General features: G+C 45.6%; 1 protein-coding gene across 2 annotated transcripts in view; it reads left to right on the top strand.

The window, feature by feature from the left end:
- SFMBT1 (Scm like with four mbt domains 1) overlaps nucleotides 1–26,118 on the top strand; it is a 1,637,826-nt gene that overhangs the window by 20,565 nt on the left and 1,591,143 nt on the right. The gene's annotated exons all lie outside the window — the stretch shown is intronic.

Here is a 26,118-nt window from a genome sequence, read left to right as displayed (position 1 = left end):
CTAGGAGATGGTGGGACTATTGTAGACAGCACACTGAGGTAATGTTGGGAGGTGAGAGCATGGCAGATCTCTAGGGGGCGGCGGATGGAATAAATGCCACAATATCCCAACCTATTGAGGCTCTTCCCTCATTAACCTTTCAGTTAGTCACAGGGACGATTACAACCCAGGTCTAGAGGGAAGGAGGCGAGGAGCGAGCTACTAGACAACTAACAGCTGTTACAAAGTCTTATTGGCTACTCAGTTCATGGAGTATCACATGTAAAGTGAGCAGTGATTGCACTACACGGCAAGACACTAAGGGACAGATTCACAAATGTACCAGTGAGTTAGGGTGATGTGCAATCTACTTTTACACCTATTGTCTTAAACTGAATCATTAACTTGTTTTATTTGCCTGTATTACACCTGTTGTAAATATGTGAGTCACAAAAGCAAAGTGCACGTTTGCCTTTTTCCTGAGCAGTGACCCGTTATAGGGACCAAGTTCAGGATGGGGGGAAAAATATTTTCAGTTGGATGAATTTTTTCATATCCTGATAACACTGTTCCATAAAGCATTTGTCTTATTTCACTACAGGTAACTTGCTAACAGATGTTTATGAAGCTGAGGTCTTTAGAACTGGTATTACAATCTGCAGACTCCAAGGCATAAAATGGGCACTGTTGCATAGCAATTTACTTTGTAATTCTGTAGGTTTGCAATTAAAATAACACTGGTGGTTTAAATTAGCCTGTTCAATGAAAATGTCTCACCCTGTATTCAGGGACTGGGGGCTGCCACCACCCTATTCTCTGTTCATTGCAAGTTCAAAGGGGCTATTGTAGAGAGACAGTGTAAGAGTAATTGTCTCCTCCAATCTTAAAAGTGCCAAATGCCTGTGTGGGAGTGATAGCCAAGGAAAGTTCTTCTTTTAAAAAAATAATAATTAGTAAACGTGAAGCAATCGGAATGCTTCTTTATTAAGCTAACTCTATTCTGTTTGGCAAAGGCCAGCAAGTGTAAACTTTTTCTATAAAAGACAGTCCTGCAATTCCATTCCTACAAATAGATAGCTAAATAACCAGTCACCAGCTAACTACATCTAGTACCATGCTTTTGTCAGTTTTAGATCTTGCCATCACTATAAAACTCTGCTTGCAACAGAGCTGTACTATCTGAATCCTAAACTTGTGCTTACAAATGACTTCTCATTTGAGAAAGGTGCATCCCTACTTTGACAACCATATCCCCTCCCACTCATCGTAATTATTTTCTCTCTCCGATTATGATCATTATCACCTCCTCCCTTTTCTTTCCCCAGACTAAGGTCAGGCGACACCCTGGCAGGGTCACAATATGCCAACATTCGCACAAGGCCAGGCACCACAAGACCACAATGGTGGTGATGGCGCATTATAAATATTGGTTAACATAAAATAATGCATATTGCTACTGTATAACGCTGCATTGTCTCTGTTTTTCAGTAAAGTTAGGTTAGTGTATCTGAATCTGTGTCAACTATTTCGTTTTGTAGAAGGTGCATCATATTGACAAATGAACACTTTTTGTTGAAAAGATTACTTATTCTCCCAAAAAGTGCACCCACCTTGTTAATCCACTTTGAATTGTGTTTAATTGCTATAAAGCCACTGCTATATTGGTCCAAATTCTGGGAGGCTTTTTTAGATCTAATGAGTTGTGAAGGGGCTAACAGACTAACCTGGCTTGCTTATGTTCGGTTGTAATTTTATCACCTTGACTTGGATCAATTTTGGCATAATCCAACTATAATGCAGCAAAAGTATAAGCCTTTTGTGACCGGGGGCAAACTAAGAAGATCACCAACTGTCTGTCCGGGACCATTGGATGGCCTTATGTGGCCGTGAAACAAACCTGTAACTGTGAAAGCTACTTGGTGGATATTAAGTTGCAATATGTTTGTTCGTTATGTAGGAAAAGAAGACTAAATATCCTACTAAGGTCCCAGATTTACTCTTATAATCTCTAGTACAAAATAGGGACTGACAGTTGTCCATCTGTGATGAGTGGCATATTTAGGCTTTCTGCTACCCTAAGCCCAAATAAGTGCATGTGCGCCCCCCAACTTTACTCCACCTCTGCCAGACTCTACACCTTCATCATATTCCACCCATTAAACAAACCCTGTCCCTGTCGTCCAGACTAAGCCCCTTCACCCCCATTTGTCCCCCATTTTGATTCCATAACATGATATGAATGTTTTTAAGGTTGACGGGATTATAAAGTTATTTCTTCCCCTCTATTAACCCTTTAAGTGCCATGGGTTCCCCCCCCCCCTGCCAAGGCCTTTTTTGGTGATTTCGGTATGTCACCATTTAATGCCTTGTAACTTTTTGTTACATGAGATATCTCGCCCAAATTTTCCCCTTTTTTTCCCCACATGTAGGCATTCGTAATGCGACCCAGGAATCCTACGTTGCTGTAGGGGGGTGAGAGAAAATACCCAGAAAGGGCGAAAATTTTGCGTTTTCAAGAAATGCCAATAAAATGATGTACAAAGAAGCCTGCGTTTTATTTCCTTGTAAGAGCTACGAACAAATGGTTTGCTGTGCTGAATTCCCCAATTTCCTAGCTTTCAAGAACAGGTTGAGTGGAAACGAATAAAAATTATTTTGATGTGGTTATCAACCGTTGAGCGGTAGGCGATTTTGGTCATTTTTGCCAATTGGACATGCATGGACGGAATGGAAGAAAATGGTAGGAAAGCCGAGTTGGAGGACAGAAAGGCATACATTTCTCAAAAGTAGACAAAATTCCAAGTTTAGGAAGGGGTGATTTGCGCAGGTTGGGGAAAATGCCATAGTTTGGGGGGAAAAAGCGGGAAAATGACCAAACAAAAGTTATGTGGTGGACACGTTGGCTTGGTACGGCAATGGCTTCTATGAATTTTGAGAGAAACAATGCTCCGCTACATTCCCCTGACTCTTGCAGTTAGGAAAGCACACATTTTTTGTATTGTTTCACAAAACAAGCAATACCACAAGCCAAACACTGAGCCATGGTACACAGGAGTTTTATGCTTACGGCCTGAACAGACGTACTTAGCATGTGTAAATCAGGAAAACCAATGTGGTGAGGAACGGCAAGCATACATATTTTGAAAGAGCACAGGCAGACCTTTTGAAATGTAGGTGACTTGTGCTTGTTACAAAAGTGTATGGTGCCTAAAGCAACGACTAAATGTAGGGCACATTTGGGAAATGAAAGGGTTGTGTGACGAAGGGCACCAGCAAATGGGTCGAAACGTTATGAAAACCACACAAACAGAAATTTCATACCTTCCTGCGTTCCCACAGGTGTCCCAATGAAAACGGTTCCTCACATGTGTGGGTGCACCTACCTGGGCGACAAGGGCAAAGCCTAAAACACTGGTAAGCCCAAGCACAGCATCATTTCAGGAATTCTGCTCATGCGCACACCTTACAGATTTGTGCCTCGGGTGTCCAAGCCACCAAGGAAAACGGGGAACTCCATGCATTTCCGAAAAGAGGACACCCGTGGGAATCCGTAGAGGTCTGACTTGCACAAATCGGACTAGAATTTATTACCCAGAAAGCACAGCAAAGTCCAAAATGTGGCAAAAAAAACCCCATTTTCCGCACATTTCACCCGACTCACCCACTGAAACACGTCGCTAACAACACATGGCTTACCGGCCCACATTCCCACAGGTGTCCCGATGAAAACAGTACCTTCCATGTGTGGGTGCACCTACCTGGACGCCAAGGGGAAAGCCTAAAAGACCCTTAACGCCAAGGCTGTTCCGACAGCTGAATTTCATGATTTTTCCAGACAGGCACACCATACAGATATGGGCCTCGGGTGTCCAAGCCACCAAGGAAAACGGGGAACCCATGCAATTCCAAAAAGAGGACACCCGTGGGAATCCGCCGAGGTCTGACTTGCGCAGATCGGCCCAGAATTTATTACCCACAATCTCCAACAAAATGTGATATTTGGTGGGGAAAAACACAATGTTCACTTTGTCTGGGGTTCTGGGTAATAAATTCTGGCCAGCTTCGCGCAGGTCAGACCTCTGTGTATTCCCATGGTTGTCCTCTTTTGGGAAATGCATGGGTTTCCCTGTTTTCCTGGCTGGCTTCGATACCCTAGGCCCAAATCGGTAGGTTGCCCACATGAACAAAATGTGCTGTGCTGAAAGGCTGTGGGTTACCCTTTTCCTTTTGCGCCCCGGTAGGTGCACCCACACATGTGAGGTACCGTTTGCGTTGGGACACCTGTGGGAACACGGGAAGGTATGACATCTGTTGTTGGCGAAGGGTTTCGGTGAGTGGACAGAGGGAAATGTCTCTGAAATTGGCTGGAAATGAAGACCATTCTCAGAGATTTCACTCTGGCCACCCACGGAAACACACCGCCAACAACACATGGCCTACCTTCCCGCGTCCCCACACGTGTCCCGATGAAAACGGTACCTCATGTGTGGGTGCACCTACCGGGGCGCAAAAGGAAAAGGGTAACCCACTGGTAACCCCAAGCCTTTCGGCATAGCACATTTTGTTCATGTGGGCAACCTACAAATTTGGGCCTAGGGTGTCGAAGCCAGCAACGAAAACACGGAACCCCATGCATTTCCCAAAAGAGGACACCCGTGGGAATCCACAGAGGTCTGACTTGCAGAAATCGGCCCAGAATCTTTTGCCCAGAACCCCTGGCAAAGACCCACATGGGAGAATGGTGCCCAAGGCAAGGTATATCACTGCCGACTTTGCTGGAGCCCTGGCTGCCCTGCGTTACAGCTTCTCCCCACCAGGGAGTCCCGGCAGTGTGCCAATACCTCCCCGACGGGAAAAGCTGTAATGCAGCCCAGCCGCAACTCCAGGATGGTTGGAGGTGATGTCCTGGGCCTTGGACATCCATGTACCATGTGGGTGTACCGTCCCCTAAGCACAGCAGCAGCTCCAGGGAGCCCCGGGAGGATCCCCATTCCTCCCCGGAGGTGACATCTGTAACGTAGCACAGCCAGAGGTGGAGCCTGGGCTTGCAGACGGACAACCCACATGGGAGGGATCCGCTCACAGGGAAACACCAATGTTCTGCTGGCATGGCGGGCAATTTGTGGCCTGCCCTGCAATTGTCCCAGCCCACCAACATATCTGCCCAGATGGCCCATTTCACCCACACCACCAACAATCCAGCCCCAGTCTCATCCACCCAACTGATAGTGGGCCCTAACCATAGAATAAATAGTACTCTCATAACGTTGCAGCCGCTCGCGTAGAAAAAGCTGTAAACAAAACAAAAAACATGTTACCTACGGTCACACCAGCAAAAACAAATGAATGATTTTCAAGCATGGCCCCCCTTGCAAGCCATCCCTGGTGCTCTACTGAATCTCACCCCCTCCCACTGAAAACCCATTTGCCCCTTCCTACGGGTAGATATCTGCCTCCAGGGAGGCCTGCATGAGGTACCCCTGCCACCTATTTGGGGTGAGGTGGGAGAGGTCCACCAAAAATTGTTGGACAGGCCCCCCAGTGGGTGGGACAGTAAGGTTTGGGCACGCTGGGGGCAGATTGGCACACCAATGTGCCCATCTGCACCAAGGGAAGTTTGGTAAACAAAGAAACATATTGAAAATGGCAGGCTGTACTTTAGTGGGTGCTGAGGGGCCCCCCTATACCGCTGGGAAATTTTGTAATGTAAAGGGGGGTGCACCTCTCCACCCCCGCCCCAATTGGAGGGGTGGTGCATCTCATGTAGCCCTCCCTGGGGGCAGATATGGGGGGGCTGTCCTGCACTCCTTCCTGGGCTCGGGTGTCCCTTCCTAGGAGCAGATATCTGCCACCAGGGAGGGCTGCATGACATGGCCCCCACTCCATTGTGGGTGGGGGTAGGGGGGGTCACCACCCTTCCCATTAGAACATTCCCCGTCGGTTTGGGGTGCCCCACAGCCCCCCTAAAATGCAGTCTACCATTTTCACTTTTTCCTTTGGTAACCCCTTGGCGCAGAGGGGTACATTGGTGTGCTAATCTGGCCCCAGGGTGCCCAAACCTTACTGTCCCACCCACTGGAGGGCCTGTCACACAAGTTTTGGTGGCCCTCTTTTTCCCCCCCTCACCCGAAATGGGTGGCGGGGGCACCTCATGCAGGCCCTCCCTGGGCCTCCTACAAACGGCTGCGTGAGGTACAACCCCCACCCCTCCTTTTGGGGTAGGGGAGAGGGCCACCAAAAATGTGTGGGACAGGCCCCCCCAGTGGGTGGGGCAGTAAGGTTTGGGCACCCTGGGGCCAGATTGGCACACCAATGTGCCCCTCTGCGCCAAGGCAAGTTTGGTAAACAAAGTAAAAAATGGAAAATGATACACTACACTTGAGGGGGGCTGAGTGGCACCCTAAACCGCCAGATACATTTCTAATGTAATGGGGGGGATGACCCTCTCCCCCCCCCACCAAATACAGGGGGGGCATCTCATTCAGCCCTCACTGGGGGCAGATGCCCCTTCCTAGGAGCAGATATCTGCCCCCAGGGAGGGCTACAAGAGGTGCCCCATTTCCTCTTGGGGTGAGGGGGAGAGGGCCATTCCCCCTTTTCCGTGAAATAAATTCCTGGTGGCTAGTGGCACCCCCACCCAAAATTCCCCTTTTTTCATTTTGCCCCCTTCCCTGGGGGCAGATGATCAGCCATCTGCCCCCAGGGGGGCCCTAACCTGCAGGCCCCATCCTTTGGGGGGCCTGCACACTTATTCCTGGTGGCCTTCCTCCCCACCCCTCCTCCAATTGGATGGGGGGCCACCTCATGTACTCCTGCCTGGGGGCATAAATCTGCCCCCAAGGAGGGCTACAAGGGGTGGTGCCCCCTTTCCACTTTGTGTGGGAGGGGGAGGGCCACCACCCTTTCAGGGGGGGCAAAATTAATCCCTGGTGTCTAGGCCCCCCCCACACCCCATCCCAGTTGATTTTGTTTTTTTAATTTTGTTATTTTGCCCCCTTCCCTGGGGGGGCAGATGATCCCCCCCCCCACTCGCCCCCAGGGTTCAGCACATATGTGCCCCCCATGCTTTGGGGGCCGGGGGGAGGGCTGCTTACAGTAAGCAGCCCCCACCTCCCCCCACATTCAAAGACATCCCTGTTGTCTAGTGGGCATTGCTGGGTTCGGATCGGGCACTCTGCGCCCGATCCGCGCCCAGCACTGCTTTCACAACAGGTGTCGTTGGAAAGGGGAGAATCTCCCCTTTCCAACGACCCCTCCCTCGATCTCCGGCCCGACGTGAAACTGAAGGTAATCCAGCCCCCTGGCAGTGAGGGGGACCTCCCTCTCACATAGCCCGGGGGTTGGATTAATGTTTTGAGCGATCCCTTTTCAGGGATCGCTCAAAACAGAGTTCCAAAAAGGACGAGCAATCTCGGCCTTGGCACCCTGTAGTGAATTCCAAGGACGAGATACCTTGTCCTTGGCACTTAAGGGGTTCATTCAAGCCTGTCACCTTCTATGTTATGTTAGTTGAAAAGTGTTTTCAGATCTCCACTGCCTAAGGTTTGGAGAAGGCTGTGTGTACAACAGCTGAGAGCACTAGAGGTAATTGTTACGGCTGATTCTATGGCGAGACAGGAGGCAAGCATTATGCTTTCTTTTTTTTATCACTGCCACTCAGCACTTTCAAATTCAAACATTTAGTTTTTTTTTTTTTTTGTTTTTTTTTGTTTTTTTAACAAACTGATCAACATTTTGTTCATATCCCTATCCTTGAACTAAAAGGGTTGTAAGTTTGTGCTCTACAAAAAAATGTCTTTCTATGGACTACCAAATCCCACGAGTCTCTGCTTTCCTGTAGTCCTGCCTGAAACAGTCCCCTGTCCAATCAGGCTCTGTCCTCTGTTATATGAATCCCTTGGATTGTGCCAATCCTTCTCTGCCTTTGTTGCTGCTAACTAAGATAAGTACCATTAATCACATGTCATTGGAATATGTAATTAAGAGATTTTCATAATGATAGACGTTTAGCAGCGTGTTTTACAGATTTTCATATATAGTTATTGACGCGCATAGACAATAGTTATAAAAAAAAGAAGATAATAAGTTTGCGGCCGCGAGCGTTCGACTTGCGTATTCGTTTACCTCGGGATTCCCGTGATGAACGTTAGGGAGCTGGGGCCGGAGCCGCTGGCGAATGCACCCGCGTTAGACAGCCGGCCCCACCTCCTCATCTCTCAACAGTGCGCAGAGGCCTCTAGGACCCCGCAGGCGCAGGCGCACGAGGAGGCGTTTCCCCTCTCTCACAGCCAACGCACAGTTCGCAGAGGTTTCTAGGGCCCCGCGGGCGCCCGTTCACGAGGATATGTTTTCCCTCCCATCAGGCTTAGTGTAAGGAAGCGCCATATTACGGATGTCAACGCCGGTAGACTTAACAAAGGAAAAGGACACTGAGCCCAGGGGAGGGGACATCAGCAAGACAACCTGAAGAAGAGGTTGAGCAGGGCTGTAAGAAAGCTCGGAAGAGGACCTCCTCTTTGACACCCCCGAGCACCACGGAAGGGGTGAGTCAGCCGACCCAGTAAGTAGGCTGAAGAAAGCCTTTATGATGAGGGCAGCAGTGCCGGACTCTCGACCACCCAACCCCCCCTCCCCCCTGCCCCAGGGGTGTACAATGAAGGGGAAGAGGAGGACGCAGGATACTCGCCAGAAAATGAGGGCAAGGGAGACATTGTCATGCCTCAACCCAAGTCGACGCAAGAACCTTGAGATGAGGAAGACTAAGGGCTACTACAGATGTTTGACCCTGAAGTGATTTCACATCCTAGATCCTCTGAGTGGGTGCCTTCGCCCAGAGTGGCACAATATATGGCACTACACCTACAGAAGCCACTGTATAAGGAAGTCGTACCGAAAATGAGAGCGGAGTGTCCCAGACCGTTTTCACTAGGGAAAGTCACAAAAACTCCAGAGTTGGATCTGAAAATGGTGCCATTCGTCACAAAAGCGACAAAAGATATCAGGAAAGGAGTGGATAGAGCGTGGCGGGATGCCAAGACAGAGTGCTAGACATGGCAGGCCCGCTCGCCAAAATAATGGACCTGGTAGAGCAAGCCGCAGACACAGGCGAGCCAGTAAACGTTGTGGCACTGGGAAACTGGGCTCAAAGGGCAGTTTGTCTATTGGGTAACGCTAACTGCTTCCTCTCTGCAGAGAGGAGACGTGGAGTATTGCTTAAGATCGATGGAAAATTGAGTGACCTGGCCTCGGATGAGGCAGGAGGAGAAGCGAAAGGACTGCTATTTGGGGGACACTTTCGCAAAAGAAATGTCCCAGTTTGTTGGGACATACTCAGCGCTCGAGAAGGTGCAAAGCTCCATCAGACGGATCTTCCCGGGGCGAGTTTTTGCAGGGACCGGTGTTACACTACGGCAGCAAAGAGCGTTCTTACGAAGAACTTCCCAACCATGGACTCCGGTTTGGCATCGTTACAAGTTGCCTTGGAAACTGTTCAGGTCACGTAAACGTGCTAGTCAGCTGATCGGACATGCTTCGCTTGCACGTAAGCCACGCCCCCTTGTTCCTTAAAGCCTTCAGCCGCGGGAACTTCGTTGCTGCTAATTGTACGTTACTACGTGCCTTTTCGTAGCCTGCCTACAGCACTGTTTGCCTTCCTCGGATTACCCTCTGCGAACCTTTGACTCTGAACTCTCGTTACCAGACCTCGGCTTTGTACTCGGTTTCTGCTTATTTGGATTACCCTAAGGACTTGTTGCCACGGTATTTTTCCTATACTGCCGTTAAACCGCAGGAGCCTCCCCGCTCAACCTTCAGTTCTACGGGCTCTGCGGTTCTTCATTTCCGCTCAAAACTGAACTCCAGTTCTCATTCTTATTACGCTTGCACAAACACCCTTGCTTTCCATCTGGAGTTTGCAGCTCTACGATCAAGATCTGCTGAGATCCGCTTCAGCTACATTGCTTGGTCCTTTTCTTCCTGTTCTATCTGAATCAATTGGACTAGAAGACCATTCTTACCAGTGCTGCTTATCAAGGACTTCCTTTGCTCCAACTACCTGATTAACTGTGTTTGCATACTGAGAGACTGTTTGTTCTTTCTACTGAAGGGCATTTACGAACGCTTTCCAGGACCTGCACCAACCCGGCCCTAGTGCGTCCCTCGTGCCGTTCTGGTTGTCCTCCCTATACTAACCTTCCCATTTTATTATTTTTTCCTGTCGTTTTTCATCAACCATTTGGATTTTGTTCTCATTATTTAAACTGGTCCAGGATTTCCTCTCGTGTCTACTCACATATACTATCTCGGGTACCGGTAATTCTATTATGTTTAATAGAATTAATTAAAACGAAACAAGTTAGGCATAATACTCAAAACCTTTTCTGTATTTCTTGCAGCATTGGTCTGGCGGTGCGCTCAATCCGCTCTTTTGCATTATAGATTACTCTCTGTTCTTACATAAATAGCAGAGTGGTACATCGTGAAAAAAGAGCCCCTCTCGAAGAGGAAGCTTGATTCTTGAAATCAGGGGAACTGGGTTTTCGGAGACGTCTACGGCTCATCCTACATCTCGATCCAGGTTGGGGTCACGCACACCTTCCGGCTCGGTGACTAACAACCGGACGGCAAAGAGGTCAGGCGTCCGGTCGCTTTGGTCAATTCAGAAGGCCTCAAGGACACAGAGCCCAATACTGGGAGAACCGACAACCGGACAATTTCTTTCCAACTAGAACCCGGTTCACCAGAAACCGCAGGGGGAAGAGGCTCCTACAGACAAGCGAACGCGCCAAGCGGTGAGTACCCAGCGAACTGCCCTCCCTATGGGAGGCAGAACACGTTGGTTCTTGAATGCATGGAAAGAATTATCCAGCAATGCATGGGTTTTGCAAGCAGTTTCAAGCATGCAGCTAGAATTTGTAGGCACCCCCACACAAGCGCAAGAGCCAAGGCAGATACACATGCCCTTAGCAGAGTGGCAGCGGCTATGCAGTGAACTCCGAAGTCTAGCAGACAAGGGAGCAATAGAAAGAGAGAGAACGCAATGCAAAGGTTTTCTCAGCAACATGTTTTTGGTGCACAGATGGGAGAAAGTGAGACCAGTTATCAATTTAAAAATTTGAATGAATGGGTAGTGTACAGACATTTCAAGATGGAGGGGATTAACCTCCTGGTGGACCTTCTTAGAACAGGAGACTGGTTAGTCGGGCTAGATCTAAAAGACGCCTATCTTACCATCCCGATAGCAACACATCACCAGAGATATCTCCGTTTCCGATGGGGACATTTGGAGGTTCACTTGCTTGCACTTCGGCCTAGCATCGGCCCCATGGGCGTTCACAAAGATCCTCGTCCAGTAGCAGCAGCTATTTGGGAGAGGGGGGGAGATCAGGAAAATCCTATAACTGGACGACCTCCTCATACTAGGGCAGTGCGCCACCAGCCTACGAGAACAAGCAACGCGGGTGTGCGAACTCATGACCTCTCTCGGCTTTGTCATAAATGAAGAAAAATCTGAGCTGGGCCCATCTCAAAGGATGGACTTTCTTGGCTTCGTAGTGGATACCAAGGAGGCCACATTAGAGCTTCCAGCAGCAAAGATAAAAGGCATAAAAAAGGAACTGAGAGCGATAGTAGCGTAGAAAGTAGTGTCTCTTCTTAGCCTAGCTCGAATAGTCGGACTGCTTGCAGCTTCCATTCAAGCTATTTTCCCCGGTCCGCTACACCACAGAGCGCTTCAGAGGTTGAAGATAAGACACCTCAGGGGGGGGGCTAGGCTACCATCAGTTAGTAACACTGGACCAGGAGGCAATCGCCAAGCTCCACTGGTGGTTGCAAAACATGGAAGCCTGGAATGGCAGGGCTGTTTTCGGAGATACCCCGGACATCGTCATAGAATCAGACGCGAGCAGAGCGGGGTGGGGAGCGCGATGCGGCTCCTTACAAACGGGAGGGAAATGGTTAGCTCAGGAGCTATCGCTCCATATAAACTGCCTAGAGCTTCTAGTAGGCTCTTTCGCAGTGCAGGCCTTTACCAAAGACCGAGCCAAATGCTGCGTACTTCTCAAAATGTACAATATATCGGCAGTCCGATAGATCAACAAACTGGGAGGGACCTCCTCCAGGATTTTGGGCGAGTTGGCAAAAGATTTTTGCCACTATTGCCTGAGGCAACAAATATCGGTATCGGCAGAATACTTGCCAGGAGTTCAGAACCCGATAGCGGTATTTGGTAGACTCCAGCGACTGGAGTCTCCTGGCAGAAGTTTTTCAGCGTTTCCAGACCTTATGGGGTCCCCTGGACACCGACCTGTGCGCATCCAGACTGAACGTTCAGATACCAACATTTTTAGCTGGAGGATCGACCCAGTGGCAGCGGGCACAGGCGCATTCCTGCAGCAGTGGAAGGGAACAATTCACTACGCCTTTTCCCCCGTTCGCAATGTTAACGAGAGTTCTAGCGAAAGTGCGCAGAGAGCAAGCAGAGTTGGTGTTAGTGGTTCTGATCTGGAAATCGCAGCCGTGGTTTCCAGTAGTGATGGAACTTTCTTTGGATTTCCCAAGAGCGATTCCTCGCAGAGTCGACCTCCTTCGGGATCCGAACGGGCAATTACATCCACTAGTCATGAGGGACACACTTCGCCTGATGGCTTGCAGGGTTTCGGGCAGAGATGGCAACTGCCAGGAATTTTGCAACTCGCTTCCGAGTGCATCAGGGACTCATGGGCACCGTCTACCATCAGGAGCTATGGTGCCTCGTGGAAGCGGTGGAGCTCATTCTGCGCGGGAGTTAATACTAATCCCGTTTCAGCCCCTGTAGTACAGGTGCTCATTTTCCTAGCACAGTGCTTCACGGAAGGAGCGGCATATAGGACTATTGGGGTGTATAGATCGGCCATTTCAGCAGGACATGATAAAGTAGAGGGAAAACAGATAGAACACCCAACGAATTTATGACTACTAAAAGGTATCAAGATGCGCAAACCCCCAGGCCACAAATACACAGCACTCTGGGATTACAGGAAGTCTTTAAGTTGTTCCTGGCATGGCCACATAACAAACATCTGTCCCGATCACAACTATCGGGGAAACTAGCTATGCTTCTTTGTCTCATAGCCTGCAGGAGGGTATCAGACATAAAAGCCTTAGAAGTGAACAGGAAGATATTTTACCCGGAAGGGTTGGCATTCAACGTAGTAAATGGAACAAAGTCAGATTAATCGATTTATCGAACCTGTATTTCCCCAGTAGCAGTAAATTATGCGAAGCACAATGCATTAAAGATACGAAGCAGCTACAGCGCAGGCCCAGAGGGGTTACTCTGCTTTTGATCGCGCGTAGGAAACCATTTCACGCAGTAGCGACAGCCACAATAGCCAGGTGGGTCAGAGAGGTTATGCACTGGGCAGGCATTGATTTAGAGCAGTTTGAAGGTCATTCTGTGAGGGGAGCGATGGCTTCCAGAGCATTCTCAGCAGGTGTACCATTGCAAGACATTATGAAAGCTGCGGATTGATCTAATGAATCCACATTCAAAACCTCTCCCAGATAGCGAATACAGTGATTGACAGCTTTGAACAAGCATAATGCTCGCCTCTTGTCTCGCCATAGAATGAAGATTGCCCATGCTGAGAGTGCTGGACAGTCTAGATTCTATTAGACAAGGAGGCGAGCATTATATCCCACCCGGATATACGTAATGAGAAGTTTGGATGTAGTTGTTGCAAAGTGAGTAACATGGAAGAAGTAGAACCCACCCTTATGATTGTTTGTCTGTTGGTTACAGGGGAAGATCCGAAACGGACATGAGAGGTCTACATCGCCAAGAGCAGGAAGACAAGTCTAGTTCCGTAGGAATGTTGAAAGTTCAGACAATGGCTACAGTTCAGTCAGTCGAAGATGACAATTGGTGTTTGAAGTTAATTAGACGTTGGTCACCAAAGAAAGAGGAGGATTGGCACATGGAAGGGATTCATATAACGGAGGACAGAGCCTGATTGGGCAGGGGGCTGTTTCAGGCAGGACTACAGGAAAGCAGGGACTCATGGGATTTGGTAGTCCATAGAAAGACTTTCTTTTTTTGTTTTTCTTTTTTTTTTTTAGCACAGACTTACAACCCTTTTAGTTCAAGGAAAAGGACATGAACAAAATGTTGATTAGTTTGTTAAAAAATGTTTGAATTTGAAAGTGCTGATTGGCAGTAATAAAGAAAGCATAATGCTCGCCTCCTTGTCTTTAATAGAATCAAGACTGTCCAGCGCTTTCAGCATGGACATTCTCCATTGTCTACTTTTGTTTAAGCCAGAAAACAATCATTTAGAGGAAGTGATGAGAACACAAACTGTCTGCCAACTGGACACAAGTGAGAGAAGGTTGGAATGAGGAATTTTGGTTTCAATGCTAATATCTGGTTACTCTCACAAATTTCCTGCTGTCACTCTAAGAAGCACCTAGACTGGTCTGTAATATTAATGCAACATAACTGAATTTCTACATCCGGTCTAGTCAAATAGTAAAGTTTACATATGAAATATATGAAAGTGTTACAGTTAAATTTGTTCTTATACAAATGTTGATTAAAAAGAACTCGACACCTGTAAGTGATTTCAATCTGCACTTCACCCAAGTCAATGGCGAGCATGGAATGTACAATTGAAATACTTTTTTATTTGTGTCTAAAAGTTCTTTTATTCCTAACGATGTACCTCTTATATCACGCCCCTCTCTTTGAACCTCCCCTGTCACACTGAACCAGGAATCGGGCTGGTTTGCAAAGTTAAAATATTTATGTAGTTCACAATATAATCAAACTATTTTTAATGAGGATACAAGAATCACCAATGGGATGATGTCACACTAAACAATCTCTTTAATCATAAGGAATAATAAGGAGCAAAATAATGCAGCACAGCAATAATACTTTTGTGGGTTTGTTCAAATCAATAGCAATGTGGTTACTCTTTCCCCTGCACACCCTTCAATCCCCCCCTCCAATATGCAATTTAAAGAGATGGAAGGAGAGATAACAGGTTTCAGGAATGCAGAATTCAAGCAAATATATCAATCCCAATTTCCCCCCAGCAAACACAAGAGAGAAACAGAACTGATTGGCAGCTGTCAAAATGGTTTTAAAGTTGGCCTGGAATGGAATGGGGAAAACAATGAAAATGGGCTAAATCGCAGAAATTGTTAAAATACTAATGGAAGCCGCTTTATATGGTTGTAGACAAACGCTAGCAATTATTTGAGAGCAAAACGCAATGAGAGAACCTAAATTTGAGGTCGGGTGCAATGAAAAGCTATTTTACACGTTATAGATTTTGCCAAAACGAAAAATTTGCGGCAAACTTTTCCGCACGCGGTAATCGCGATCGCGGGAGAACTATAAGGATTTGGGATGCGGCCTTGGGTTCTCTGGAAAGCTTAGGATGTTTGCTACCAGCAGACACTTCTAGCATGGAAATTGAAGTTATGGACGTTTTCGTGAAGGTCATTATTTATTCAGATAGAGACAAATTGTAAAACAAGGATGCACTTTAAAAAAAAAACAAACAGGATTTCTAACACTAGGGTTGGGCTATGAAGAAACAAACTACACGACAGCACAGCCACAAGCCCAAGACGTCTTTGGATGGTTTTTGCCTGCCGAGACGCTCGCCTCCTTCAGATGAAATATATTTCAGCGCAACGATCGGTTTACCACTACTAGTACAGAAGATAATAGGGATGAGATGGAGAGTTCAGGCAGTTCAAAAATATTCTAACAATGCAGTTCTAGATAAACGAGAGGATGGATTTGGATAGCGAGGACTATGGACAGTACATATGCTAGTGACAGTCCTATACTAAGGATACTCACTACATAAGTTTGAACAGAACAGTCAGGGATTCAGGTCAGTCAAGATTTCTGGACAGGAATTCTGCTGGGCACACCGGACTGGACAGCAAGGCGCTCTGGTCACCGCACGGTAGGACTGGACTGGATCTGCAATGGCTCTGGTTCACAGCTATCTGGTCACAGCACGGCTCTACTGGGTTGGGTCTTTGGATTCTGGCAATGATTCTTAGCAGGAAAGCAGTTACAGCACAGCCAGGCTGTTCTTTGGTTCCCCTTAGAGGTCTGGGGTAAATTCTGGTTTCTGGCATTTTAAAGGCCAAGCTGAGAATGGTTCAGCTTTGGAAATGGGCCGTTCTGCTTGCCAAGTTTCTGGAGTCTGGAGCAAGGGTGATGTCAGGTCCTCTGGCAGGGTGCTCTGCCAGCAATCGGTTGGTGGGTGAATCTATGTCTTTCTCTAACCCTTCAACTGTCTCTATTTATGCATTTAATAAAGGGGCGTGTATGCTGAATTATCCTAAGCGCCCCGCACCCCCTAGGTAGGCTATTGGCTGGAATCCGCTCTCTCCCTTGATTGGAGGAGAAAACAGTGTGTCACCATGATGATGTGGTTTTATGAGGCAAAACCACCTCCCCTTTTGAACATGAAATCTACTTTTGGCATAATACTTATTTACATGTGTGCAATCTTTATACCAATAACTTACATAGATCACATATTTTATGGAACAAACCCTCTTCCAAGCCCCGTTGCTGTGGGATCTTGAGTCTGGATTTGACAGAATTTCGCACTTCTTTTTGTCCGAGACATAATATCTAATTTGTCCAAAACTTGGTACATATGTGCCCATTGTCTATGGGCATAAGTGTGTGAAATGTCATGCTTCTGACATAAATAAATTTGCTGCAAAACTAGAATTTTCACTGTGCCTTCCCAGAACATCGCAGAGTTCTAGCATCTTTTAAAACATGCACCCAAAAATCACATTAACAATGCTATTCTATAATTTTTACAAATTTGCGCAGTCATTTATCAGTCTTTTTCAAAAATATGCTTTCTGTGCTTGTGAATCCACACGTGACTGTCTGTCCCCGCCTCCTTTTCCTGCTGGCAGGTCTGAAGCAATCCGCCCCCTTCCTTCTGGGAGAGGCCCCTTTTGACACTTCACAATCTGCATATCCTTTCAGCCAAGGAAGGTCCATTGTCTCTTTCTGGTGCAGGCCAAGATCTCCTCACCTGATTTAATTCTCACAAAGGCATGACTTCCTGGCCTTGGTGGGAAGCAGGAGAGAGATGCCTTTTGTTGGGAGGAGGCTGTGGAACTTGTTGGGTGGCTTTCAATCAGCTTAATTCAAAGTCATTTTCTTACATTTTTCTTGGGTTAAAACAAAACTTACAATTTTCACACAAGCAGCTAGAACTCTTATTCCAGCTTCTAAACCATGGAAATTAATAGTTACAACCTAGATTCCTCTTAATAACAGGTCACTTAATTTCCAGACATTTGATTTCGATTGCACAAGTTTAAACGTCTGATGCAAACTAATGACAGCTGTCATACAGGCGGCCGCTGGTACTGCACCCATATTTTGACAGAATTTTACAGGCAGGCACACTTTTTACTGTGGACATTTTGATGACAGATTCCGCTTTCCATGACATTGTAGGTTCATAATGATTTCTTAAAGGAGGTGACGGGTAACGTCCAGCAGGGATATTGGATGTTTTGTGGTGTTTTGGACCAGTATTCTGTATTTTGAGCAACCAAGAAAAAGGGATTTAAGAACAATTTCTGGGTTTTGTTCAGTAAAGCACTGCCTTTCATGCAGTTTCCATTTTTACTTGGTAGGCAGCCCAGTGGCATATTTCAGCAGTGAGGTCTCCGTTCCACCACTGACACAGGCAAGGTAGATTTGGCAGCCATCTTTTTGTGATTGGTAGATCGCAATTGCTTTAGGTTTTGGCGCGCATGGAGTTTTCGCCGCAATTTGGCTGATTCTGGTGCCACCAGCACACAGTGATGCTGCAGAGCAGAGTGGGTTAAAACATCCCACACACCCTTCTCATGGTTACAGCTCTGGTGTTAGCAGGGGTCAAAATGGAAATAAGGATAGTTATATGCTGCAGCTGAAGTACCTCCAATCCCTTGGGCTGGAATGCCATTAAAATATGGCAAAATCACAAGTGAAATTTCTAAACTCTGCCTGCGCATAAACACCTCATTATAGTAAAGACAGTTGGAGAAGATTCTTTTAATTTTTGGCTGTACATTCTCACAGTGGATTAATGGATAAGGGCGACCTGGAACATTCTTGTATGGGAAGCAACAGCATTCCTCGCAGCTGCACAATGCAAGCAGCTTTTATAACAAATCAAGTGGTAGATACGGTGTAAATCATTGCTGTTTGGGCTCTTGTTCAAAATGCCCACCGCTCCAAGAGTAAAATTAAGCAATGGACAGGGCGTTCAAGCAGAAGATTACCTTTGTGGTTGTGGTTTAGGCTATGGGTCTGTAACGCTTACCTGGACTCTCTGAAGCTTTTAGGTTATTTCTCTGTCAGGACAGATAGATAACAAGTATGGAGGTATTGTAAGTGTAAAGAATGGTGAGAACTACTAAGAATCTTGTCTGACTTCTCCCAGAAATAAACACCCTCCTTAGTCTGAGATCACCCACTCTCCTCACCTGTGCTTTGTGTTTGTTTGAACTCTCCATCCTCCTGTCTCACAGAGGTGCGTTGGTACTGAGTCACTGAAAACTGGAATGCTGTAGAACTCTGGAAGATGTTGAAGTTAAGTGTTTGTTTTTATGTAATGAGTCTTTTGACAGAAGAAACAAATGAAGAAAACAAATGTTGTCTTACTGAGAATTTAAACTTATTCTAAGGAGAGACCTCTTACTCGCTTCTTAATTCTTTTTTCTCTTTGCAGGTTCTTGGAGGGAGAAAAGGCCTTATTGAAAAGTTCGAAGTTAAAAGGAGAAGAAAATGGACTCCTTGGTTCTTGTGGAGAGTAGTGCACTTGTTAAAGCTGAAGCACGTAATAAATTAAGAGGTTTCAGTACACGGGAAAAGAACTTAGATTACGGAATGGTTGCGGGCGTAATCACAAGAGAATACGTTGAAAAAAGCGTAAGTTTGTCTTATCTGAAAGACTGTAACCTTCTGCTGTGAAGCGCGGTAAACGACTGTGAGGAAAAACTGGATTTTCAGGCACATATGAGTGTAGAACTTCTATCTTCACACTAAACACTGTAATGTTCAATACCTTTTGTTTCTGCAAGTCTTCGGAATGCTGGAAAACCCCTCAGAAGATGCTGCGGCTGCGAGTGAGGACTGCGGACTGAGGACACACTGTCAAAAAAAATATTCTTCTACTGGAAAACTGCAGCGAAGGCAAACTTCGGTCAGGTAAATCTTGTCTGTGATCTGTGGATATTCTGTGAGCTATTGAAAGAGTTAATATTTCATATAATTCTTCTTTTTTTTTTTTTTTTTTTTTTTGTCCTCAGATTCTGTGATAAGAAGCGCCGGTAGCGTTAAACCGCTGTCTGTGGAGAAAATGCAAAGCGTGCATTCCAGCAGGGGCGGAGCTTAAGTAGCTCTCCGTGACAAATGACTAGTTAAATGCTGCTGCTTTGTCCATGACCCTCTAGGCGGCCATCTTATGGGTTTTGTAAATCTATTGTAACCCTATGGAGGTCTATGGTATTTCAATGCTGTGAATGGTGTAAATGCCATGTGTGCCAAGCTAACGACCACCTTTTGACCTGCTGATCTATGCAATGAATCCTGCCTGGACTGAACACCTGAGTCAAAAACGCCCTGGCTGTGATCATGACTGGGTCTTGCTGTGATGCTGAAAATGCATTGGAGGGACACTGCCTCCATGCCCTTGTCCTGTACCCCTTTTTCCATGTGTGTTCTTTAATACCACTTTTGTGTTTTTATCTTGCCATGGTTGAACCTATTATCAGCTATCTATTAAATGTTACCCAGAAGGTCTTGGGTGATTATTGAAAATACTACCCTGGATAGTATTAAAATAAAGTCTTGAGATTATCACTGTCCATTCCTAATGCTACCACTAGGCTTGAATTTGGGCTAATCTTTTTGAAATTCAAGGTTGTGTGGAAACTATGTATTTACTCAAAAATGTTAGTGCGGCCCCTGAAGTCTTTGTACGTAGACCTAAGGGAGACTTTTAAATGCACACTGCTTTTTTTTCTATCAACGGATGTAATGATAATATGCATGAGGTCTTATACAAAATAGAATTTGACCCAGAGGAACTGGAATTCCATCCTTTGAGGATGAAAATACAATTATACAAAACTGATTGGCAGAGGACTATTGAACCGATGGGTACTTTTAAAAGGTACATAGTATGCAACCTTCATAAGGAAAAGAGATCAGCTTCCATGTTACATTTGTTTATTTCCATGTATGAGGGCTACATCAATCTACATGAGGTTCAAATTTAACCAATGACCCACTTTAGATTGCAAAGGCCTTAGGATAGCCTTAACCGAGTCTGCACGCTATTGCAGATTGTGCTCGAAAACAGAAGAATTGGAAACATTAAAACACTTGCTTGTGACTTCCAAGATAAGGCACTTGCACTTTAGTTTTTGTATACATATTCACTATGAACATGCATATCTGTCATTTTGGTCCCGATGGATGTAAGGCCATAGTATTGCATTGCTTTAAGCATTGTATAGGTTCTTGAGCAATCTTTTCGAATTGTTACATGAACAATTTTGAAAGGGTATCTGCATAGGTTTTATAGAGGTTGTAAGTTATAAGTTATATTATGCTAACCGTTTGATTGCTGCACTACAATATCTATTATATAACGATTGTATTTTAAGAACCAATGTCTTACTATTGATTGCATGGGTATGTCCTTGATTTTGTTTTTTTTCTTATCTTAGTTTTTTTATGAAAGGAATTTTGTGGATGTTTCAATTTGTAAATCGTATCATAATAAAACCAAAAAATGCACTTTAATGTTAAAGTTCACTTTAATGTGAGCTTTCATATGTATACAGGGCTTACAAAATCTACTAGCCCACTCCCATTGGCGTGGAGACTTTATAAAGAATGAATATTATTTGCATGGCACTAGACCTTGCTGGCAAGTATGGGGAGGTTTGAAACCTTTTTTTGACATTTACTGCAAACAAACATTATTTGCAGTAAATGGTAAATAAAGGGTTGTGTGCATGGCTGGACTTTCAGTGGCAGCGTTGTGCAAAATATGAAGTGTGCATATGGTGACGGCACCATTTTTCAGAAAACACCTTTGGGCAAGTGCATTTCTCTTAGGGCGAGTAAACGAAGGAACTCGCCCTGCAGGTCCAGTGGGATTTGTAAGATTTTGCAAGGCCTGGTATAGTGGACAGACAATGCACAGGCAGAATGAAGGTACATTTTATATTAAAACCCTAAACGTACGTGTGCGAGATTAACATTTTGTATATGAACATAACAAGGATTTTATAACATGTTCGTACTATTAGGAATAGTGATGAAAATTATCCAACGGCTAAACATTTTGCAGAAAAGCATAATAGCGAGCCAAATATTTAATCCTTTGTCGGATTGGTTTGTGTGCCGGTACATGTGAGGAAAGGGAACCGTGTTTTAACGCTACGTCAATTCGAATCTAGGCTGATTATGATAGTCAGTATCAAAGTGTATAAAGGACACAATGTGATCAAGAGCTCCAGGTTTTTTTGAATGATTTATTGATCAGTTGTGACAGTTGCATGATTTTGACCTTGTCATTTTGTTGCTTGATAACATAATAGTAACAGTCTATGCTGTTCTGCCCACTTGGGCAGTATATGAGGCTTGATTTTGTAGTGCCCAGTTGGGTTATTTTTATAGCCCTAGTTTTTAACGAATTTGGTTAATGATTGATGTTTTTGTGAAAGTACTCTTAAGTCTTATCTTCGTTACTCACGTTTCGATAAGATTGATTATTGACATATTGGATGTCAATCTATCTTTACACTATCTGTTTTGCATTTGCACTTTAGCATGATTTTCTTTTTTTAAAACATGCAGTTGTCCTTTTTCTGCGCACGACGACACGAAGCAACACAGGTTTGATCCCCGGGTCCACACTTGGAAACTTCTGGCTATTAAGCGTGTTTATAAATAACCTATCATATCATAAAATGGCCGCCACCATCACTAATGTCTTTGGTGATTGTGTAGAGTCCTTTCTTTATTTTTCTGCATACGTGGTCACGGACATGTCATGTGAAACGAGTGCAGTAGGCACAACATAAATTACGCTCGTCTGTATGTATTGATACTTTTACCAACCGAAGCCCTGTGCTGGGGTGCTACAACCTTGTGATGGGAGTAACACTCTGCCGTGTTGTATTGTGACTTTTTTGGCAGTATGAACCTGCACTAATAAGATTGATCTATTTTTGCACTTTATTCAGATCGTGGGTCTAACTTTTTTTCTATGACCCGTGAGTATAAGTATATTTTCATTGATGCTGGAGGCATAGAGTTTTTGGTGTGTGTGTATATATATATATTTATAATTTTGTTTTGGAAGTGAATACGTGTTGGTGGTTTTGGTGTCTATAAAGCTGAATACCACTTTTGTTTGACCCTGTCTATTTTAGTGCTCTGAATTTTGTGGTTGGGTTGTATAAACTGGGCATGTTTTATCTAACGGGAACCTATAATTTAAACGTATACAAATATTTCTGCATCAATAGGGGGCTCATCGAGCCAGGACATCAGGCAGATGACATCACTGGCGTTAACTCACTCATGCCTTCAGTAACACAAAGTGTGTGTGTGTGTGTGTGTGTGTGTGTGTGTGTGTAAAATTACATAAGTGCATGAAATGAGATCGTCCCTGCTGTGTGGTTTTAGAATATATAGGCAGTGGTTATGAATTATTAATTTTAGAATTTACATCTCGCAGAGCAGAGTTTAAACCTGAGTAATAGATTTCAAGTTTCTTTTTTATAGATGATTTGAAGGTTAGTAAATTCAATATATTGATCGGATTTGTAGCTAGACACAATATAGCCATGACATCACAGCAGAATTGGATGTGGCGCTTGTCCATGCAATAAACTGATGTTTTTGCAGAATTACATTGTATGATTCAACAAAGAGGCCATTTAGCCCATTTGGCTGAAATTGAAAGATAAAGAATGCAGCCTACCATTGCTCCTATGCTCGTCATCCATCATACTGTAGTTCCTACGGTTTAAAATGTGAAGCTGGCTGCCTGGGGCAGAGCTTAAGCCCTGCCACCTCATTTGTTGGGGCCATAAAGGACGAAAGTGAGGTGGAGGGACTACACAATGGAATGGCTCATAAGCCACAATGGAGTTTCTACATGCATTCCCTACCTCAACCAAAACTAAGGGTATATCCTGTGTCAAAATGTCTAAAACAAAATGTTGTGTCTGAAATCCTAATCCTCATATTCTAAAAGTATACTCCCCTGCCATGTTCCTTTACAAATTCAATGCAATTAGTTTCAAGCTGGTCTTTGCATGGTGTACTTTTCTGCCAGGCTTTTCTCATGTGGTTCACTTTACACACTTGCAAATTTGTTTTTGCATGGTCTACTCTCCTGCCAAGACTTTCTCGTACAGTTCACTTTATGAACCTGTAAACTTGACTTCTGTTATTATTCCTTTTGACATACTGGGTTTCAAATCCCTTTCCATTCACTTTACTGGCTCTTATCTGACCTTGATAGCATTGCTGAAGTGCCCTGGTGTCCCAAGTTCCCTTCCCAGGACTTGCCGATCTTTTATGGCGATCTCCGGTCCTCTCGCGTTCAGCGTGAAGCAACACTCTGCATCTCCTCTCTGCTTCACGTGCTTCTCGGTTTCCCATTCCGACTTCCACCTCTTTCACGGCTTCCGCTTTGTTGCTGAGCCCTTCCATGTGTTTGGGTGGTGCTGCTTTTCGGTTCCTGTGGATGTCAGGAAGACTTCCTTTCTCTTCCTGTCATGGTGGTGGAACAGCGAACCCCCTCCAGCAGTCCTCCTCCATCTGGCATCTCCTCGAGCCTCCAGGCTCCACACTTTTCTCAGAAGTTCCTCGGTTGGCACTGAAGGAACAAAGCTTCACTAGACAGCATCTCCTCCTCCATGCTGGTCGGAGTTTTTAAATGTATAGGCACCTATCATATGCTCGCAACCACTAGAGCGCGTCCTGGACTTCTCGGCTTCACCGATCCTTTTTGCTCTGTGCAGCCTCCTCGTCTCAGTGTTTCTATATACATAGGAATGATGGGCAGTCCTTGGCATTCTATTCACAGAATATTGAAAGATGTCATCAGTAGGTTTTATGGGTGGTTGAAGGCGACTGTCACAGTATGCCATAAAGGCATGAGGAATGGAGGGGATTGCCCTAAAAGGGGAAGGGGATTTGTGTCTTCATCTGATGATGCCGGTTCATCCCCTGGCTCGCCGCCCCCCACATGTGGTCCTCCTTCATATAGCTTCTCCCAGGGTCTGGATCAGATTGAGGCTGCTGTCCCTTGGCCACATGGGAGGAGGCTACCTCCGGGAAAGGAGTGATGACCTAATCGGATTCATCACGGTAGCTAGAAGTTATATCTGCCAATCCATGTAAGTGTATCCTTCTGCCTCTTGAAGACTATGGGGGAAAAGGGCAAAAACACAGAACTTTTCCAAACCTTTTCATAGTGCGATCTTTCACGCCTCTAAATGAGCACACCGATCTACAGAACCCGATAATGTTACATTTATTAAGGTCACATGTTCAGATCCAAAATAAGGTCCAAAAATAAAATTGGCACTTGCTCAGCAGGAGTGGTCTCCCCCCCACCCGTCTCCACCTTTTCTGGATCATGGTGCAGGGGAACCACACCTCCTATAAAAATTGGAAGGAGTTAAAAAATATATATATATATTTGCTTGTTAATAGAGAGAAGATTATCCTGGCATATGGGACGGGGATGTGCACTTAGTATTTTGGAACCAACTGGAGCGTTGTGTGCAGAGCTGACACCATTAAAAGGACTGGCCCCATGCAGATTGGAGATCACCCCATTGAGAGATGGGTGACCAGTCTGTTTGGAAATTGGTGTCCAGATAGTCAGCTGAAAAGAGGTCTTGCTGATCGGGTAATTTCAGACTGACTGAGCCCTCAGCTATATCTCCAAAATAAGAAGCCACATTCTGAAAGGTAAATTAAACCCTAATAAATCCAAACAGTCCATATAGATTGACTTGGGTAAATCTGGGAAAATAAAGAACGGGGAATTCCAGGGAATGCAGTTTAAGAACAGGAACATAGGTGCTGTGTAAGTACCTGTACCTGTAGGTACCTTGACTTGGAGTCTGGGTCTTACCTGTGTAGCAGAACGCAACCTGTGGTCGACTGCAGGCTAGCGTAATTAAGTCTGTGAGGCTGGGGGAAAGAGAGTTGCACGGTCACTGGTTGCCAATGTTGCGTTCTTCTGTGCACGTAAGACCCAGTATCTAAGTAAAGGCAGGAGATGCCCCTTTATTTCACCCTCTTTGCAGCTTTTCTCCAGCTTCCTATCATTGCTCTTTTCTCTCCCCCAACTGCTGTTCTCCTTACTACTGCACATTTCAATCTGAACCTTCAAACTAATACATTCCAAACTTCTTCATCCAAACCCCACCATCCAGTGAAGCCCCCTCCTCCATACCTCATGACCTACCATCCAGAACTGCCCCTTCTGCTTTTTTCCTGACTCAATATAAAATGTTGCCCCTTCCTCCCGTTGTCCCTCCAGTACTGCTCTCGCCTTCTTCCCTCCCATCCTGTGCTGCCCCAGACTACCTCTCTCCCAACCCACCATACAGTGCTGCCCCGTCCCTCCCTCCAGACCGCCTTCCATGGTCCGCCCCCCCCGCCCCCCCCAAGACCTCCTCCTCCAGAACCACCTACTAGTACAGTTCCCTCTAGACGGGGTTTCCAGTGCCCATTTTTAGGGTGACAAGATCTTCAAAATACAAACTGGGACAGTTGATGATATAAAGGAAGGACTACAATTTGACAATGGCCACCAGCACTACAGTTCAGTGCTGGGATAAGGGGTGGGAATTTCAGACATTCCTGTGGCTATAAACTGCGATTTGTCTGTGACTGTAAGCATGTTAAAAACAAAGGTGGAGGCACTGTCGTATTGTGCTGTGGTATGGTCCCGTCTCTGCTTCGCTCTGTCCCGGCAGAACCGTCGCAGGGCTATACTGAGCCACCAGATTGTCAGAAAAGCTGGCAAAATTGAGAGCGGGTCATCAGAACATTCTGGA

This window comes from Ambystoma mexicanum, chromosome 2p (genome assembly GCF_040938575.1).
Source record: "Ambystoma mexicanum isolate Mex_15411 chromosome 2p, UKY_AmexF1_1, whole genome shotgun sequence".
NCBI lineage: Eukaryota > Metazoa > Chordata > Amphibia > Caudata > Ambystomatidae > Ambystoma > Ambystoma mexicanum.
Note: the sequence above shows the minus strand (reverse complement) of the source record. Positions and strands in the feature narration are given on the sequence as shown.